Below are 19106 nucleotides of genomic sequence, written 5' to 3' on the forward strand. Positions count from 1 at the left end.
AAAGGCTTTACTAAAGTCTGGACAGACTATGTCCACAGCCTTTCCCTCATTCACACAGCAGATCACCCCATTATAAAAGGAGATTGGGTTGGTTAAGCAGGACCTGCCTTTCAGGAACCCCGTGCTGGCTGGGTCTGAATCCCTGCTTGTGCTGCGCATGCTGTGTGATTGCACTCAAAGTGATCTGCTCCATGACCTTCCCTGTTGAGATCAGGCTGGCAGGCTTGCAGTTTCCCAGATCTTCTTTCCTTTCATCCCCTCTTTAGGTGGGTGTCACGCTGGCAGGTCTCCACTCTTTTGTATTGCTCCTGCCTCTGAAGGTCTGCAGGTTTTCACAGAAATGCATCAGGAATGTGCCTTTGGTACAGGATGCAATTTTTAGGCAAAGGCAGAGAAAGAAAGAAGTCACAACAAAGTAGACGAGCACAATGTCAGGATGTGCCCACAGAGAGTGTCTGTATTCACCTCCATGCTCTGACTTATTCGCAGCTGATCAATCAGCCCTGGCTTCTCTCTTGCCCACGATTCTCTCCTCAGTTCTAGACTGATACCAGCATTTAGCCACGGGGTTTCTCACGGAACCCAAGTGAGATTTCTTTCACTGCAAGTATTTCCACTCCTTTTCATGGTGGAATCTCCAGTAACTCCTAACCCTGCACTTTTTATGTGAGGTGAATCCTTGCTCTCAGACTAGTCCAACTCCAGAGACACTTGGTTGTCTTGATAGTTTTTGCAGTTAAATGAGTGCCCTCTTTTGATTCATATTTATTGAAGCCAGAAAACTTGTATCAGAACCAGATGATGAGGGGTATTTTGTGTCTTAGCTATTCTCAGTCCACAGTCAGTGACATAAGTTCATCAGAATGGCCAAACAGGATCTTACCAATGGCCCATCTAACCTAGCAACTTGCCTTCAGTAGAGCACAACCAGAGCACAATGCCTTGTGAAAGATATCAGAACAGAAAAAGCAGGGAAAGTTATTTATTGACTATAATTATCCAGGTTTCTCTGACTTCGGCATACAAGAGTTCCAAACCAGAAGTAGTACTTTTCTATTTAATCCAGTTCTGCTTAACTGCAGTGACTAGCAGCATCTACTATGCTTGAAAAGACCTTAAGCATCTCTTGCTCATAGCTGAGCAGGTATTTAGCTCAGCAAGGAAAATGACTTACAAGAGGATAATGGTGTTGGAGTTTTAAGAATGTCACACCATCTTCGGCTTCACGAGGAGAGCACTGTGAGCTTACAGGTTTTTGTGGCTGCACAGAGATGTGCATGGTCAGCTCCTTTTACAAGGGCAGAACACTCGTGCTAAATCTACATGTAAGTAGAAAAGCAGATGCTGCAGTGCTGATAACCACAAAAGAAAAATAGATCAATGAAAGACGGGGGGGGAGGAGGGGGAACATGGAAAAAAATTAGCTCCTGTCCTAAGAAGTGCAATCCAGATTAAATCTGGCTTGTTAGTTTCTAAAATAAATTCAGTCAGCCCATTAGCACGGTATTTGAAAGCAACAGTTTCTCGTGATCAAGCAATGCTGAGATCACAAAAAATAAAATAAAATAAAAAAATTAGGAGACACAGAGCATCAACATTGTACTGTAGAGGTTACTGAGGCAGGAAAAACCTAAGACTGTCCCAAGTAACAGCAGGATGAATAGATTAGTCCTATCTTTCACTGAGGAGGGTGAAATACCTTGAAATACAGAAGGGAAATGTTGCTCAGCTGAGGCAAGTGTGCTGCTAAGGCAGATGGTGATTTTCAATCAGGACAAGAATGCAGGATGAATGAGCGCTTCTACTCCTGCAGTTCTGTCTTAGGCAGTAAATAACCACCTCACCTCCCTGTCAAGCTGGTGGTGATGCACTTTCAAACATAACTTCAGTACAATGCTCTGTTACCCTTTACATCCAACATCTCTCTATAGGGTTACCACACCACCTGCCTGATAATGCTTCTTTCCCAAAGCTGAGGTCACTGCTTTCATGCCTTCTCACCAGCATTGCATCCATTCTCACAAGCCCTGGTTGAGAGGCCAAATAGCATTGATTCTTAATATGATGCACCTGCTGCATCCTCTGCAGCAAAGAGCTTCGCTTAAAAGGACAGGGAGGGAGAAAACAGATGAACCACAAAACCAGCAGTTCTAATGATTTCTTGGTAGAGTTTTCAAGTGAGCGTCTTTAGCAGAAAAGTACAAAATATCCTATCCCCTTATTAATATTTAGTTATCTCCTTCGCTGAAAGGAACCAAACTGCTGAGAACTGAAAGCACATCCATGTGGTCAACGGAAATTCACCTTTGTTTGAAGTCTGTGAGAACTGAAAACCCTTCTGGCAGACATTAAAGGCCAGTTCTGCAGAGACGTGTGGCCCAGCAACACTGAAATCCAGAGGTGTGAAGAGAACAAATGCCTTTGGGAGTTTCTGTTTTTATCCTCAATGGGAGCAGTGTCTGTTTCTTATCAAACCATCATTCACCTTTACATCCATACAGTTTGCTACCAGTGCCCCGTCCTGAGCTTTGGAAGACTTAAGAGGGCTCAGAGAACGTTCACCACAATGGATCGTTAATTACTGTGAATGCTTCCTAGCTGTGCCCCAATTAAGGGTCTCAGGCAGCAAACATGGGGCAGTCGGGCTCCTGCCTTCAAAGAGGCTGAACTGCACCCAAGTGCACATGCGGATGCTTTGTAAATCACTTGAAATGGAAATGCAACCTCAGTAAACCGAGGTTAGTGCAAAACATCATTGGCACTCAGGGTATGAATCATAGGTTTTTGAATTTCCTCCGATGAATCACTCTCCTGTGTTGTGCTTTGCTGTTGTGTTTGTCCCCAGCACCTCAGCCCAAGCTGAAGGAGATGGGGCAGGGTCCTCCTGCTGAGCAGGACCCAAAAACTCTGTGGCATTGGATCCCATAGGAGTGGCACACGAGCTTGCAACCATGGATCAAAGAGGTCTCAACCACCTTACCTTACCTTTACTGATGCGTGGCAGGGAACGTTTCCTGTTGGTTGAGATGGTTATTATGGGATTCCCGTGGAAAATCAGCAATTCAGCTGTGACAAAGATTTCTTTTATATAATATGTCTTAGTAGCTGTGCCTATTCATTTCCTCCTGATCCAAGGTAGGTCCCAGCACGAAGTAAATGACACTCCAGCATCACACTCCCAACGCTGCTGTGATGATACTGTTGGCAGTTGCTGTAACGCAGTTTTCCGAGGAAGGCTCTGTGTGTCTCTCATCCAGGCTTTCTTCTGCTTTTGCAACACATTGGAAGGTTTCCAAGAATAGCAGCATTCTTTTCTCATTTTGCTTCTTCTCCAATAAAATTACTGAGTAAAAATAGGCACCAGACAGGAGGAAAATAAGAGAGAAAAAGATAGGTTAGAGCTGCTATTGCACACTATTACCTCCTTGGGAAGCTAAGCAGTGTTTATTCATGCTGTGCAACTGTTTTCCTTGTTGAAAAGAATTATACCACTCAGCCTTGTAAGGCAATAGAAAAAGAGGTAAATTAAATTAGCTGAAAATTGGCTATAGAGGGAAAGACATCTTCTTATACTGGGGGTGATACGTAACATCCATTTGCCTGGAAGTGCAGGTAGAAAGCAGAGGCATTAAGATTGACAATAAAATGCAATAATAAAGCAGTACAAATGGAACAGTTGTAAAAATGCAGTAACTCCCACAGATTTGTCAGAGTGCATTTGTTCAACCGGAGTCCCAGGAATCCCAGGCAGCACCAGTTCTTCCCATGAAGCTCCCACCCCAAAGAAGGAGCTGCCCAACTTTTCTGGAAAATCTTTGCTATCTCTCAGCAGCATTTGCTGTTATGAGTCAACAGAAATGCTCTTTCCTGGATACTAATTCTCTCTGATTTCTGATTAATGATTTGGGACTGAGATGAAGAAAGTACTACATGAGTCACAAAGCTATAAGAAATAGGATAACTAGAAACATTGTTAAATAAAACATGCATTTTTATTTAGAATGTGGTTTTTGAGACCTGTTTGGAGATTTTGCATACTTGAAATTCAGTGAAATACCACAGGAAGAATCTTCATGTCCATCAGGGTGCCCATCACATCCTGGAAAACAGGCCATTTGTGCATGATTCAAGCAGCATATCCAAAAATGGAGCCACCCAAAACTGTGCTACAGAGCTATATTTCAGAACATGAAATTTTAGTAATTGCCTACAGTAAGCAGTGGAGTCCTGAAATAAAGAATTGTTGGTCTCAGTTATGTCAAAACCTGTTATTTGTCTTCCTTGCACATGGGGTGTATTGAAAGCTTCTGATTGAGGAGAGAGAGAAGTGATTTGGAGGTCAGATGGAAAATAATAAAACCTTTCTGGGGACCAAATCCTCCCTGGCTGAACTCTACTAGAAGGGCAGAGCTGCATCACACCTGAATTTAGCTGGCAGTGGAATGTATGCAAACTAGAAATAAAGAACAGCTGAAAGCTTGTCTTTGTTGACTAATAAATCTCCCTTTGTCTTATAAAAAGGGAAATACACATAACCTGTTCAGTGTGGCATTCGTACATTAAGCCCTATTGGGAAATAATATGTGAACAAGGGAAAAGTCAAAGTCACATTTAGCTTGAAGAATGGTCCATACATCACAGCAAGAGCACAAACGCAGCATGAAAATACATTCATAATTTTGGCAAGCTGAAAGATTTCATGACTTCATCCTCCTGAAAATAATGAAACACCATCACTCTTCCTCTCAAAGAAGAGCTGGGGAAGCTGTTTATTTTTCTCATCCCTGTAATGGGATTGCAGAAGCCACTGCTCCACTCCCGTGTTTGTGATGGAGCTCTCAGGTCGCCTCCCTGTCTGAGGTGGGATTGTCCTTATAGCTCGTGCTGAAGGCAGTTTAAAGCAGACTCCCCCAAGCCCAGACTCATTCCAACTTAAAACATCTGACAACCAGAGCTCACCGAAGAGCATTTATGGCACTGACATGATGTGGCTCAGGAATTTGAGCACACACAGTAAAGCTGCAGCCCAGGGCACCTCAGCTGTAGCTTAAGTGATGTGTTCAAAGCTGCACAAAAAATTGATGGTAAAAAGGAAATAAAGCTGATTTGTGAATCACAGGAGGATAAAAAAGCAAAATCGCATAGGCTATAGCCTTGACTATTGTCCTTTTCTGCACCTAAAAAGGCAAATATCAGGCAAAACACTGACAGTATTCTCACAAGAACAGTTACCCTAAAAATGCCCAAAGCTTTTATCAAAGCCATATTTCTTATTCACAAGAAGGACATCACCAACGTGGATTCTGTTCTTTCTGCCCTCTTCGGAATAAAATTTGGTATTTCTGTCTCTGATTCCAGTCACTGCATGCAAAAGCTCTGTGCATTTCCATTGATATTCAGATCATTTCCACTTGAGCTTCCTTTGAATTAATATCACCCAGGAACCTTAGCAATGTCAGTCTCAATTTATGCAGGCTTAGGCTGAAAATTTTAATCTTGTCTGTCCTTGATATTATTTTTTTTTCAAGAAATTTGGTTACTTATTTTTCTTTGATGTCTTTATGCAAATGTCACACAGTACTGCCTCTGGTCCACAACACATGGCAGGGAAAGCAAGTTTTTCACCCTTTCAGAAGAGTTGGACATTGAGACATCCCAAGGACAATGAGGAAAACCCATCCACACGAGGTGCTGTACCAAACGTGTTTTTGTTTTTTTTTCTGCCAATACCAATTCTCCATATTTTTTCCCCAGATTCCATAGCAGAGGTCTGTCAGCCAACACGAGGGTATCCAGCTGATAAAAACACAACAGGAATCATAGAATCATAGAATGGCCTGGGTTTCAAAGGCCCACAATGCTCATCCAGTTCCAACCCCCTGCTGTGTGCAGGTCGCCAACCAGCAGCCCAGGTTGCCCAGAGCCACATCCAGCCTGGCCTTGAATGCCTGCAGGGATGGGGCATCCACAGCCTCCTTGGGCAACCTGTTCCAGTGTGTCAGCCATGCATGTGAAGGTGCTGGCTTGAACAGTAGCACACAGGTAGGTGTTTTTTTCACAGCAGCTTGACAATTCCCAGGTAGCCAAAGAGTCACGGAGTCCACCAAGCACCAGCCATGGTTCAATGAGTCAGCAGCAAACACGATGCAACTCAAAGTGGTGCAAACCTGACCTGCGGTTTCATGCAAACCCTTTTTTCCCTACATGGGTTCATGCCCCCTGAATTTCACTCTCAGTTTCAGGTATGAATGAATTCAAAATCTTTAGGTAAGATGCAATGAGAAGAAACTACCTAGTTTTGGCGAGTTTCGGTACAAACCCAAGCAAAACCACAGAATTGCTCATGGTTTCCAGACTAAACCGTATATTTCACCTCTTTTTTGGGGGGGAGTTTCATTATGAAATTTTCATGGAGTTAGAAAAAAAAATCATGAATCTTAACGTCCAAAAGCACTCTGAATTGCTATCTATGCTCTTTTGTCTTCTGAGAATAAAATGATTGAAAATGCATGTCTTTTCTAACAGCCAACGTCTGGTTGCAGAGACAGTTCTCTGCATCACGTCAACACCAGTTTGCCTTAAGAGCAAATAAATTGTCTGATTAGTCCTCCTTGTCTCCTGAACTTTGGACTTGACTTTGTTTGGTCTTTGTGTTAGTCTTGTTAGTATAGCTTTGTATACATGCCTGATAGAGAAAAACAAAGGATTCTTATGGTAGGAAATCTATGGGTGCTGTGGCATTGCATAGAAATGTCTGCATCTTTTATTCTTTCTACAGTAAAGAATATTTCAGAGTTTAAAGAGAACAGGAAAATATTAAGAATCCATTGGCATTGATTAACAGTGACTTCTTCCAGTTGAGAACAGAACTGAAATCACGTCTTATCAAGCACTTGTAGCTCAAATTACTATGAATGTTAATGATTGCTTCAGCCTTAAACTTAGGCAAGATAGGAGATAAATGAAAATAACGGTGAGTTGGAGGGTGCACAAATGGAGACATATCTTTTACTGTAGAATTTTTTTCATTAAATATAATGCATTTTATGTTATACATACGCAAACGTGTTTTTTGTTTGGTTTTTATTTTTAGTTGAATCTGAAGGCTGTCTCTCACCTACTGAACCAATTCTGTCATCCAGAATATATCAGTACTAATTCTTTTGTTGAATTCCATAGAAATTATCTTTTTGAGCACAGCTGAACCAAGAAACTTGACTAGGCTTGAAGATTTCATTATAAAAGACAGTTAGCCTTCATTTCAAAGTCTTCCAGTCATGATGGACTTGCCGTTTCCTTCAAGGAGTCACACCAATGCTTAATTAACCTCAGCCTCATGGATTTGTTTCTCATTTCTATGGAACAGAGTCAGACAGACAGGAAGATAGAGAAGCAGAAAGCCCTGGGGCTTGTTCACCTCGTTTATTAACTCTCACTTCTACTAGTAAAAATCTTCATTTTCTCAACTTAAATTCACATGGACCCCAATTATCTTCATCCTTCAGTCTGATTTAAAAAGTAGAACAAATTTCTCAGATTTCTGCACATAAGGGCTTTTTCTAGATGCTGAATCGTTTTCTCGCATGCCAGTGTAACTATTTAGCAGGAAAGATCTGTAACGGAGGATTTTTCTCAGAACATGAAGGATGGGAAACTGCAACTTCAACCAGTCCTTTGAGTGAAAAAAAAAAAAAAAAAGCACAGCAAACAATTGAAAGTTACAGACACCCACAAAAAATATCCTGTACCTCTGTGGCCACTGCAAGTGTAATTAGTTAGTTTCAGGATGTGTCTTGACAAGTTGATTTGTTTTGTTTTGGTTTAGCCATTTTCTGGAGGGGGTTGGCCTGTGAGTAAAACTCAGATTGAAAGGAAAGTTGGTTCCATGTCTGGGCTGTGCTGTGGCCTTGATGTGTGTCCAAGGGCACATCCCTCCCCATGTCCTGCTTTGCCTTGCAGCACAGAGAAGAAAGCAGCACGCCGCCCCCGGCCAAATGGCCTCAACATCTGTCAGCATCCCTTGAAAGAGAAGAATCATAGAACTGCTGAATCATTGCAAGGGAGTTGGACTAGATGGCCTTCAGAGGTCCCTTCCAACTCCAAGGATTCTACGATTCTATGATTAAGGTTGGAAGGATCACTAGGATCATCTAGTCCAGCCATCGCCCCACGCCTGTCAACACTCTACACCATGTCGTTCAGTGCCACATCTGCTCTTCTCTTGAATATTTCAGGTGAGGTGGTGATGATTTTGCCTTAAGTTTCATAGGCCAAAAGCACAAGGAAAGAGGTTAGGAAGGGAAGAGGTCAGGAAGAGGGGCAATGGCCACTCCGTGAGGAGTCAGCGGTGCTTGGTCTGAACTTGCCTGCTTGTGCTGCAAAGCAACACGTTTGAACCTAGCACAGAGCAGGGCACGCTAATGCCTTTGGCCAGTTGCAGTATGACTGTCTTCTGCATTTTCCTCCCATATATTTTTACAAGAAAGGTCTACCTGCTTTCTGCTGTTTTACAGACAGAAGATCTGAGGCAGGGGCTGGAGAAGTGACTCACGGCGTGTCTTTCTGAAGCCTTTGCCAGGTGCCATGGATTTTCTACCATGATCTCAACCAGTTTGGAGGTTGAGTCCCGACACCCAATGGCCTGAGTGTCTGATCAGCCAGGAAAGCCAGGGAATGAGGAAAGGAGTCGGGTGAAGACAGTGAGAAAGAGGAGGTGGAGGTGTGGGCTGTGAGAGAAGATGAAGCAGCTTTGACACAAGCAGAGGAAACTTCAAGTTTGGAATTTCAAAAACTCGACTCAACATTTCTGTTGCAGCAGATAAACATCTATTTGCTTTATTACTGGGAATCATTTTTTTTTCTTCTGATTATAAATAGAAGCAGAATGTTACCTCATGTTATTTCCTCTGGGTTTTTTCGGGGATAGATACAAGTGGGTGGTAAACAGCTCACAAAGAGGTTGTTGTTGTTATTATTAGTCAATATGAAGAATAATGTGAAGACGTATCATTTATGGGGTAGCCACAAACCAAATATAGGTCATATTCGCTCAGGCACATCTCTGAGGAAGGGGAGGCAGCACAGCCCAACCACTAGTCTGTAGCTGTGATTGCTGCTGCTTTGTGATCTAAACTGCCAAATGCATTTTTCTTGCCAAAAGACAAACAGACACAAAAGACCGCGTAGTCTTAAAAATAGCAATGAGACATAAAAGCTTCGGTAAGCAGCTGAACAGAGTTATTGCTGCACTTGTATAAATTTTTATTTTTTTTTTAGCCTCAGCAAAGCCCTGTTTGTCCTGTGGTAAAAGTCAGCAATGGAAAAACACAGTGTTGGTTGCTGTACAAGCATATTACAAGACAGTCTCGTGAATGTGCAGACTAAACAGGCAAAGTCTGATAGGAAGCTGAAGCACTGAGCTTGGTTTATTTCATGTTGCTACGTCTCTGTTTTCCAGCCTGAAGTGCATGAATCGTCCTTGCTTGCCTGAAGCACACTCAGTGTTGGGCAAAGCCCATCAGGGCCAGTGCATGAAGAGTAGCACCATGAGGAGAGGACAATGATGGATGACATGAGCAAGGACTCTGGACCTAGTGCATCCAGAGGCATTTCTGCATGTCCAGGTGGGCTCCAGGTGTGGCATGGGGTTCCAGCAAGCAATGGCCAGCAAATAAATGCCATGAGGCTCACCAAACCCAAGACGAAACTTGGAAAGGTTATGGTGCCATGGCGTATTCAGGGCTTACTGTGGATGTAGTCAGCCAGTACAAGGTTTATAGGGCTTTTTTAGAGTGGCCTTCATGGTGACTCTGAATATTGGTGTTACTTTTGCCTGAAGGATGTGACCTGTGACAGTCAAGCTGCACAATGAGACTGCCCTCCTGAGCCTCAGCCCAAAGCAGATGCAATTAGTCAGGAATGGTGGATTCCCCACCATTAAAGAATGCTGTTTCACTGAAAACAAAACCCTCTCACAGAAAAGTGGCCGTTCTGATAAAACTTTTCAGAACATTAAAAAAAAAAAAATTAAATTTTAATAAGCTTGAAAATATCATTTCAGCATTTGGGGAATAGAATGATTTCATTTTTCTAGAAAAATAAGTTGTTTTGGAAATCTTAACCTGATACTATTTTATTTATTCTATGTATTTATTCAGCTTGAAACCATGGGAAAAAATTAAGCCCTTTGATCTCCATTTGCTACGTTTTGGTGGTGAAGAAAGGGACTTTTGCTTTGTGAAACGTTTCTACACCTCAGTGTAATAAGAATCAAATGACAGTGCACAAAGACATGGGGAGAGAGCTGTGTGATCACCACCAGGGAAAGCAGGTGGGGTACGGGAAGAGCTGTGAAGAGCTGGAGAAGTAAGGATCTGAAGTTGTAAGTGATGGTTGGGTGCCTGAAAGATCCAGTCCTTGAGTGTCTGGGAATGGGGCTTCTCAATTCTGCTACCAACAAATCTGATACGGTAACATTATCAAACGCACTGGGACTCACTGGAAATTAAGTGTAGGGCCACCAGAAGACCCTCTGTGAATATCCTCTGTGCAGCCACACATGGCACTGCCAGTGGCTGTGTTAAAGCATCACAGAATGAGGCTGCCTTGTTAGCAAGAGATTGGCTTCTTTCTTACATGATGGAACATGAGGCAGCGGCAGAGTTGGAGGAGGGAGCTGGGTCTGTGGGGTACCTGACATGAGCCTCAAGTTGGGTAAACCAAGGATGAGGAAATTATACAGTTGTGGTCTGGAGCCAGGCAGGACATTCACATGTGCACTGGGGGACTGAGGAGGAGCAGAGAGTGGGGATGAAGGCAGCGTGGTGGGGCTGCCAAGACTGTGTGCCCTAGCTGGCTGTAACATCTCCTCTGTGCAAACAAGAAATTTATGTAGGCTGCAGAGGAGAATTTTTTCCTCCCTTTCTATATAATGTCAGAATCTGAATATTTAGCCCAAACTACAGCTGACTGTGCAGTGTAAAGGAAAGGAAACCAGACAGGCAGAAAGCAAAATGACAGCTCATGTGATGGACCCACAAATCAAAGCACATCCCAATCATAAGGAGACTGTGAGGGCTGGTGGTTCTAACCCTGGCATCCAGCAGTGGCTGGATGGCAATAAATCTGTTAGATTAATTGAAAGGAGGTAGTGGAGGAGGTGCTGTGAGCATCTGGGTTACCACAAGAAGACAGTCCTAGAGGCTGCTCAGCCCACTCCTATGCTTTCAGCACTCCTACGGTGGAATCGGTTGTGGTAGTCATCGCTCTGAGCAAAGAGCTTCCATTAAATGTGGTGGCTCTAAAGATGGGAGAAGATGGGTCAGTGAATCATCAGTTCATTGGAAAAGGCACTTCCGGGCTGGCCGAGTCAGTTCATGAATTTGAGTTGAATTTTGCTGAATGGTTGTGATGAAACCAGAAAGTGCTGAAAACCTCTGGACGCGTTGGAAGTAAGCAGGATTAGTGCTATGAGCAGAGCTGAGGTGAATTGCTCCGACACTTCTGACAGGCTTGGCTCTTGCCAAAGCTTGAGGTGGGCGATTGAAGCATTTTTCCTCACTCATTAACTTGGTGATGAAGATACTAATGAGTACTGTAAATGTCTGTAGATATGATCTGCCTCTCTGACTAATTCAGAGCACAGACTTGAGCAACGCTCTCCCATCCTCAATGAATTATCATTATATAGTGTGCACAAATCTTAATAGCATAAGCAGAATGAAAGAGTAGGAAAATACCTGATAATAATATCCTGCAATTAACTGTAAGTTAAAATCCCCTCTGTGGGATTCATTTTAGCAGGAGAGCACCTATTAAATAAGTGTGAATTCAGAGTGATCAGGCCCTCGCCAGAGACCAACAATCCTTTCAGTATGAGGTGGATAAGGAGGAAGCTGTAATTTCATTTTTGCCCCAGAAACAGCAGCAACAATATGAACTAGAAAATGTGACCAATGCATCAAATACATCAAATATTTTGGAGCAAGTAGACACAGATTGAATACAGTGCTCTGACTCACTACAGTGGCTAAACACAGCGGGTGGTGACCTCTGTTAATGCCTTTTTATGTGGCTCTTGACAGTCAGACCAAATATTCATCTAGCTCAATACACCATCTGCAATTCAGAGTCATCAGATACTTTGGGAGAGATTATAAGCAACAGACAAAATATAGAGGTCATTCATCTGAGTTATCTGATTCCTATTTGAGGCCAATGAGATCCATAATTTAATTGTGCAATGTATAAAACAAATGTGCTTTTCATTTACTTTTTGTTTTGAAGGACTCATTTTTCTGGAGTGACCCTTTGACTTGACTGGAAAGGGTCCAAGGGAGGGTCATGGAAGTCTTCTCACTCCAGAAAGGAGAATGCTCAGGGTGGGGACCTCATCACAGTATTCCAGTACTTAAATATGGTCTACAAAGAGGATGGAAGCGCTTTCTACACAAGAACCCACATGGAGAAAACAAGAGGCAATGAGCAGAACTGTATCAGGGGAAGCTTTGTGTTGGTGTACTCGTCTAGATAGATTATCTAGAGGCCAGGCAAGCTCATCTAGTCTCCCTTTTTTCCCAAAAAAGTATGGACTTTATGATCTTTCAATGGCCCTTCCAACCTGGGTTCTTCTATGATTCTAGATTCCATGATTCTAGATTCTGTGACTCCATACTTCTATGATTCTATTTAAAGAACTGGACCCAACCCTGCCTCACTCCATCCATTCGATTTTTCACAATGCCCTTTCATATTTCCTCTTTTTGGGATGACAGTGAAGCCCAAAACCCATTGCATCCCCTAACCCTCTCTGTACTGTCCCCTCTACAAGGTCTCCTTTCAGGCCATTCCACTCCATTAGAGTCTGAGAGCCATTACAGACATCTGCTACAGGACTTGTTTTCACATCACACTCTTTACCTTGTAACAGTGAGTGAGAAATAGGACTTTTCAGCAAGGGTGGAATAGGTGAGGAATGGGTGATGAACACCCTGGAAGATGCTGTCTCTCCCCAGTGACTCATCTTTTGCTAAGGGGGCACTGGAACATCTGGGCAGAGCCTGGATGTATGGAGGAGCAGCCTGAAGGCTCAGCCCATGCAGAATAACAAGGACAACCCAAAAGTGCTCAGGCTTGCAGGGCAGTGAGACCTGGAGGGCAACTGGTGGTGGGTGAAGGAGCCGTGTGCCTGGCTGGGCTGGGAGGAAGGGGCAGGGCACGGCGTCACCGCGCTTCAGTCGCACCGTCAGGCTGCTGGTGTGGTTTTGTAGGGCTTCCTGCGAACCAGGGGACATTTGTTGTTTTGCAATTTTACAGAAACCCGCAAGCGCTGTAAAGACCTAATAAACAGATAGGTGGTGAGAAAGGTTAGAGAAGGGCAAAAATCCGCAGCGCGGCCATGACCGGAGCATCCACCATCCTCCTGTTGGTCTGAACGGAGCCACATGGAGGCATCGCCACGCGCCGGTGGAGCAGAAGGTTGCAGAGCTGCAAAAGAATGAGTTACGAGTTTGGCTTTTACCAGCCCCTGTGGCAAATTCTTCACAGCGGCCCTCCCACAAGGCAGCGTATGCATGTACATGACAGCGCAGACGGAGCGGGAGGAGGGAGGTGGTGTTGTCATATGTTCCCCTGGGGCTCATTATTTTACTTATAATGCTTTAGATATCTTTTTTTTTTTTTTTTTTTCTCCTATTTTCACAGAGGCCATTCAGTGGAAATTATTACAGCAGCACCATAGGAAAGAGCCAGGCAGGCTCTGCTTGCTTGCTGAGCTCATCCTGATCTGTCCGCCCAGAGGAGGAGAAAGCTGAGGCTGAGAGGAGGTGCTGGGGTGGTTCAGGCACTGGGATGGCAGACACAACAGGAAAGTGATGCTTTTGGCTCTGGTAGTTGCATGCATTGACCTGGACATCTAATGCCTCTGTGCTTGGATTTTGACACACAAAATGGAGATAGTAAGGAGTGAGGTCTGTTGTGGGGCTGCTGTCCTTTGTGATTGATGGATTCCAGCAGGAAGAATTTTCCTTCAGATTTCTCTTTGAGGTGAAAAATTTAATGTAGGAAGAAGAAAGAGTATGAAAATGTTTAAAATACAGAGTGGCAGTGAGTAGCTCTTCTTTTGTGCTCTTCCCATGCCCCTGGAGAACGCCCATTAGTGGCTGTGCTATTCTGCAGTTATACAAGCAAAGATATAAGGACAGCCTTCTCCTGTAAGTGTTCTTCTAAGAAGAAAGCAAGAAAGTTATAAAATGAACTGTAATAGGTGATCTATGAACCAAATCATCTTTCTTCCCCCAACCACAGCAACGCACAATGGGTTTTCACTTTCTCCCAATGGCCTTGAAAGCATCCTCAGCCTGAGGAGCAGACTGTTTCAAGCTAACATTTCTGTACCTGAGCCTGTAAGCCAGGCTGCAGCCCTCACAAGGGAATATACATCTCTATAATTACTGTTATACCTCTTTCTTGACTGATGCGTAAGAAGCATTAAAACACTATCATGTCTTTTACTCTAAAGCATACGAACCAGCTCTTGAAAGGACAATGACATGAGAAATAGACTCATGTCTCTTACAAAGATTAACTACATATCCTTCAACTTAAATTAAAAACAGCACCAGTGCTTTGTATTGCTGTACATTCAGCTAGAACCAGTGTAAGCAGTGGAATAAGAGCTGTCAGATGTGAAAAATGGTCAGAAAGGATCAGATATGGACAAAAATTCTAACGTTTCCTGCTTTTTAAGTCCAACTTGTTAAACTTTGTACTGATTTGCTGAGCACCTTCAGCCCCACTGGGAGACAAAGGGAATGCCCTGCAGAAGAAAGAAGCCCCCAGATCTCTCATACTGGCCATGTGGGAGTGGAGTGGCCCCAGATTCAGGTGAATTCAGGTGGTCAGATCGGTTGAAGTGAGCAGTCTTCATCTGGCTAGAGCCTAAATTGAGTGTAGACTTCAGGTTGTCAACAGCATCAAACTATTAAACAAGGAAACAGTCTACCAGGGAGATGCCCAGAGAGGTCGTGGATGCCCCATCCCTGGAGGTGTTCACGATCAGGTAAGATGCCTGGGCACTGTGATCTGATGCCTGATTTAGTGGTTGGCAATCCTGCTCATAGCAGTGGTTGGAACTGGATGATCTTTGAGGTCCCTTCCAAGCCATTCCATTCCATGATGCTATGCTTCTGTGCCATAGGGTGATGCCCAGACTGCACTCATACTGCAGGTATCTTTTTGTATTTGCTTTGCAGTGACACCACGCTGCAGTAACTCCACCAAAATGCACTGGGGTCATTTTAGGAAGGAATTTTCCTTTCTGATGAAGTCCATCTGGCAACATACACACAGGTGGGCAAAGACAGCACAGATTTTGGGGCCTTGGTGCCAACTCACAACACTGCTAAGACATGAAGTTTTTGTAAGATGGGGGGTGGGGGGAATTTTCTTTGAAGACAGTTTGCTTTCTGTGCTTTATTTTTTTTCCAGGAAGAGATAGATGAATCTCAGAACTGATGCGCTCCAAAGTCTTAAATGTGGGCACTGCATATTAGCTGTTCACGATGTTCTTCCTTATATAGGCCTTTTAGAAACTAGGTCAGAGGATTAACGTGAGTGCTGGTTGCTAAAAATCCTCTGTGACAGTCTGCCTCCCTTTATTATTTCTCGCCTTGCCCATGCAGAGCCCAAGGAACACTGAACTGCAAGCAGCAAGAGTACAAACAGAAGCCTTCTGCAAAGTGTTTGCACTCAAACACAAAGCTCTATGCAACGTTCCCCCTTTTAGAAGCTGTTGCTAACACCAAAGGATCACTCACAATACTTTGTGCTGATGGGTTATCTCTTGCCATGCTGCTTACAGAGATGACATCTTCCTGGGACATACATACACATATATATATAATGCACTTAACCCACACATATTCACACTTGCAGATCACCAATAGAAAATCTTAAAACTATAATTATACACCTATTTGACTAAAATATAAGTGCTATATTTTATATGACACCTGCTATTATAATAGATTCCTGTTACATGTATTCTTAATCTGACTGCTGATCTGTAGGCACATGCATACGGATCTCAACACTGCTGACACGAAGTAAGACCCAATGCAGAGTTTTAAATCTCCAGATTGTCACTTAGCAAAGTGCTCTCAGTTCCAAAAATGTCAAATGCACAACAGCCTCCACCAAAACCTGCAGTACCTTCAAGGTGTTGGAAATGTGATCCCCAGAGAGGGAGCAAAGCCCTAGCAATAGGTTCTGCAGATCATCACACGGCCTTCCTCTGGAAACCAACATCCTGGCTTCAGCTGGGATGGAGCAGCTGAGGTTGCTTTGGCCTGTAATGATGCTCACTTCTCTTTGCTACGGAAGCCTTAGAATTGATTACGTGTTCAGTTTGGTTTTCAGTTGTTACCAAAGCCACTTTTTAACCATGCTTCATCATGGCATCACAGAATTGTTCCAGTTGGAAGGAACCTTGAAAGCCCACCTCCCCTGCAATGAACCAGGATATCAGTTACCTTTCCTGCTATTTCTTCCCCAGATCCATGGTCAAATCAGTATTACACACAATGTGCCCACTCTCAATTCAGGCACTAACTATTCTGACAGCTGAGCACACCCATGCTTTGCTCCGTGCTAGCTCCAGACTGATCATTAGTTGAATCTGCATTTGGTTTTCATGCCTTCATAATAGAACCGGTGGCATATCGTCATTTTTACTGCCTCCCATTGAAGTAAAAAGTTGGTCTCTTGTCTCAGAGATGCCGTAAGTCTCCATCTTTGCTGCACTGTGAGGTTCCCTGGGCAGCCACAGAGGTAACACGATCAGGTGGTGTTTATTCAGAGCTCAGCCATGATGAAGAAAACAGACTCCTCCAGAACAGAGCATGTTGCAAAGCCTCCCAGATCCTTGCTTTGTCGGGATGGAAATTTGGATGAGAATTGCCAAACCATAGCAGGGAGAGAAGCTGTAAAAGTACGGACTGTCAAATCCTTCCCCAGGATAAGCAAAATTTAAGGAGCATTCAAAAAAAGCCAGAATTACAATCATTGTTCCTTTGATTCATCCTTTCTTTTCCTGTAATGTACTTTGAAGAATATACATAAGTGAATGAAGTGATTGCTACAGAAATCAGAATTCCTACTCATAAACACCTTATAATGACAATAAAAGCCATAACAGTAAAAACAAATATGCTTTTATCACACGCTAACAGCAGAGTGGAAGGAAGTATCCATCAAAATGTCACTATTTCAGGGCATTGGTGATTTCTGCTTTCTGTAACTGCTGAGTTCCTGCATTGCACAGCGGCAGGAACAAAAGCATGCTGGCAGTTGCTGCCTTTATAAGCTGCAAGAAGAAATACTGAGATCTCTGCTGAGCTGAGGGTGTTATCCCTTACGGGGTTTGTGCCTGCTGTGCAAAGCCAATGAGCAGCCAAGGTCGGAATCCACACTAAGTTCTTTATTTCAGTTCTGCAGAGTTAAGTGCTTGCTGATCCCCCACAAAGCATGCAGGCTGGTTATTTAGACAGAGCTGTTCACAAAACTCTGCCCCTTTACAGTTTCTACTTGGTTACTCCAGTTCTTCTCTGTTGTACATGTGTGTTATGGGGCTTGGAGACTCTAGATTTGGGAGAGGACACCTGCAGTCTCATTATAATCCTATTTCCACGCTGATGGGCGTGAGTTTCAGTATGCAGTTATCCCTTAAAGAGCCTAAAGGTCGCATACAGGACACTTCCCCTTCTGCTCTTGGTGATACCAAGATACTCATTGTCACATCTGGCATAGTTGTGGCTAAACTGTTTCTTTTCCACTTTATTTGCATATTTCTGGCCAATTATTTCTACTTTCCTCCTTGATGGACCACGGTAGCACTTTGTGGTCTTTATACTCACGGCACTCAGCTGAACACATCCCAGCCTTGACAGGGTTATAATGTGTACCTGCCAACCTATGGATCATCAAGCTCCAACCCCTGACGTGGGCTGGCTGCCCCCAGCAACTCAGGCTGCCCAGGGCACCATCCAAGGACGGGGCGCCCACAGTTCTCTGCACCACCTCTGAGTAAAGGATTTCCCCCTATCATCTGAGCTAAATCTCCCCTCTTGTAGTTTAAAACCATTCCCCTTGTCCCAGTTGGACTCAATGATCCTTATGGACCAACTCAAGATATTCTATAGTCTATATGTGCATGTTGTTCATGCGTATTTATACACACACACACTGCGGGGAACAGTGAATATACACTAGTGGGTATGTACTTGTGGGCAAATCCATATACAGATAATTCCTATGTACATACAGATACATGTGGACACACATACATATCAGGTAATGAAACAGAGCTGCCTCAAGGCTGAAGCAAGGGATGGAGCCCAGCTACAGGACGCTGACCCAGCAGCCCAAAGGCCCTGACAAACCCCAACAGCCTATGCAAGGCAAACAGGAAAGCAAGCAAGTGAAAGGGATGGCACCGTGCAGCACTGCAGTTTGAGGTGGTGCAGAACTGACCAGCGATGTGTCATCTCAAGTGACTTTTTACATCCTCTGGTACCTGGGATTTTACCAGGGAGTTTCCTGCCTGAATTCTTGCACTGATGGCAGTTGCGGGGCTGCAAAGCTAAAGGGCAGACACACAGAGACACACTGTGATTGCTTGGAAGGCCTTTTGGAAGTACAGACTCCAATCACACACACGAAATTGGGGTGTTCTCTCCTGGGAATCCCAGTACGTCCGTGGCTGGGATATCCTCACACATCTCTGAGCCAACAGGTGGGTGCCGAAACACAAGGATGCCACTCACCACAGTCGATGACACACATAGCTTATACTTAAAACATCAGAATTGACATCTTGGGGGTTGAAATGCACTTTCACTATTTATATAGAATCATAGAATCACATCATAAAGGCTGGAAAAGACCTCTAAGATTATCCATTCCAACCATCAGGCCATCCCCACCATGCCCACCACCCATGCCATTACACATTCGCTACAGAAAAGTCAACTGGTTCAGGGTACACACATACCCAGAATAGGATTGGAATTTTTTCAGTTTATCTCAGCCAGTTGCACTTTGTGGACCTG

This window comes from Lagopus muta, chromosome 19 (assembly GCF_023343835.1).
Source record: "Lagopus muta isolate bLagMut1 chromosome 19, bLagMut1 primary, whole genome shotgun sequence".
Taxonomy (NCBI): Eukaryota; Metazoa; Chordata; class Aves; order Galliformes; family Phasianidae; genus Lagopus; species Lagopus muta.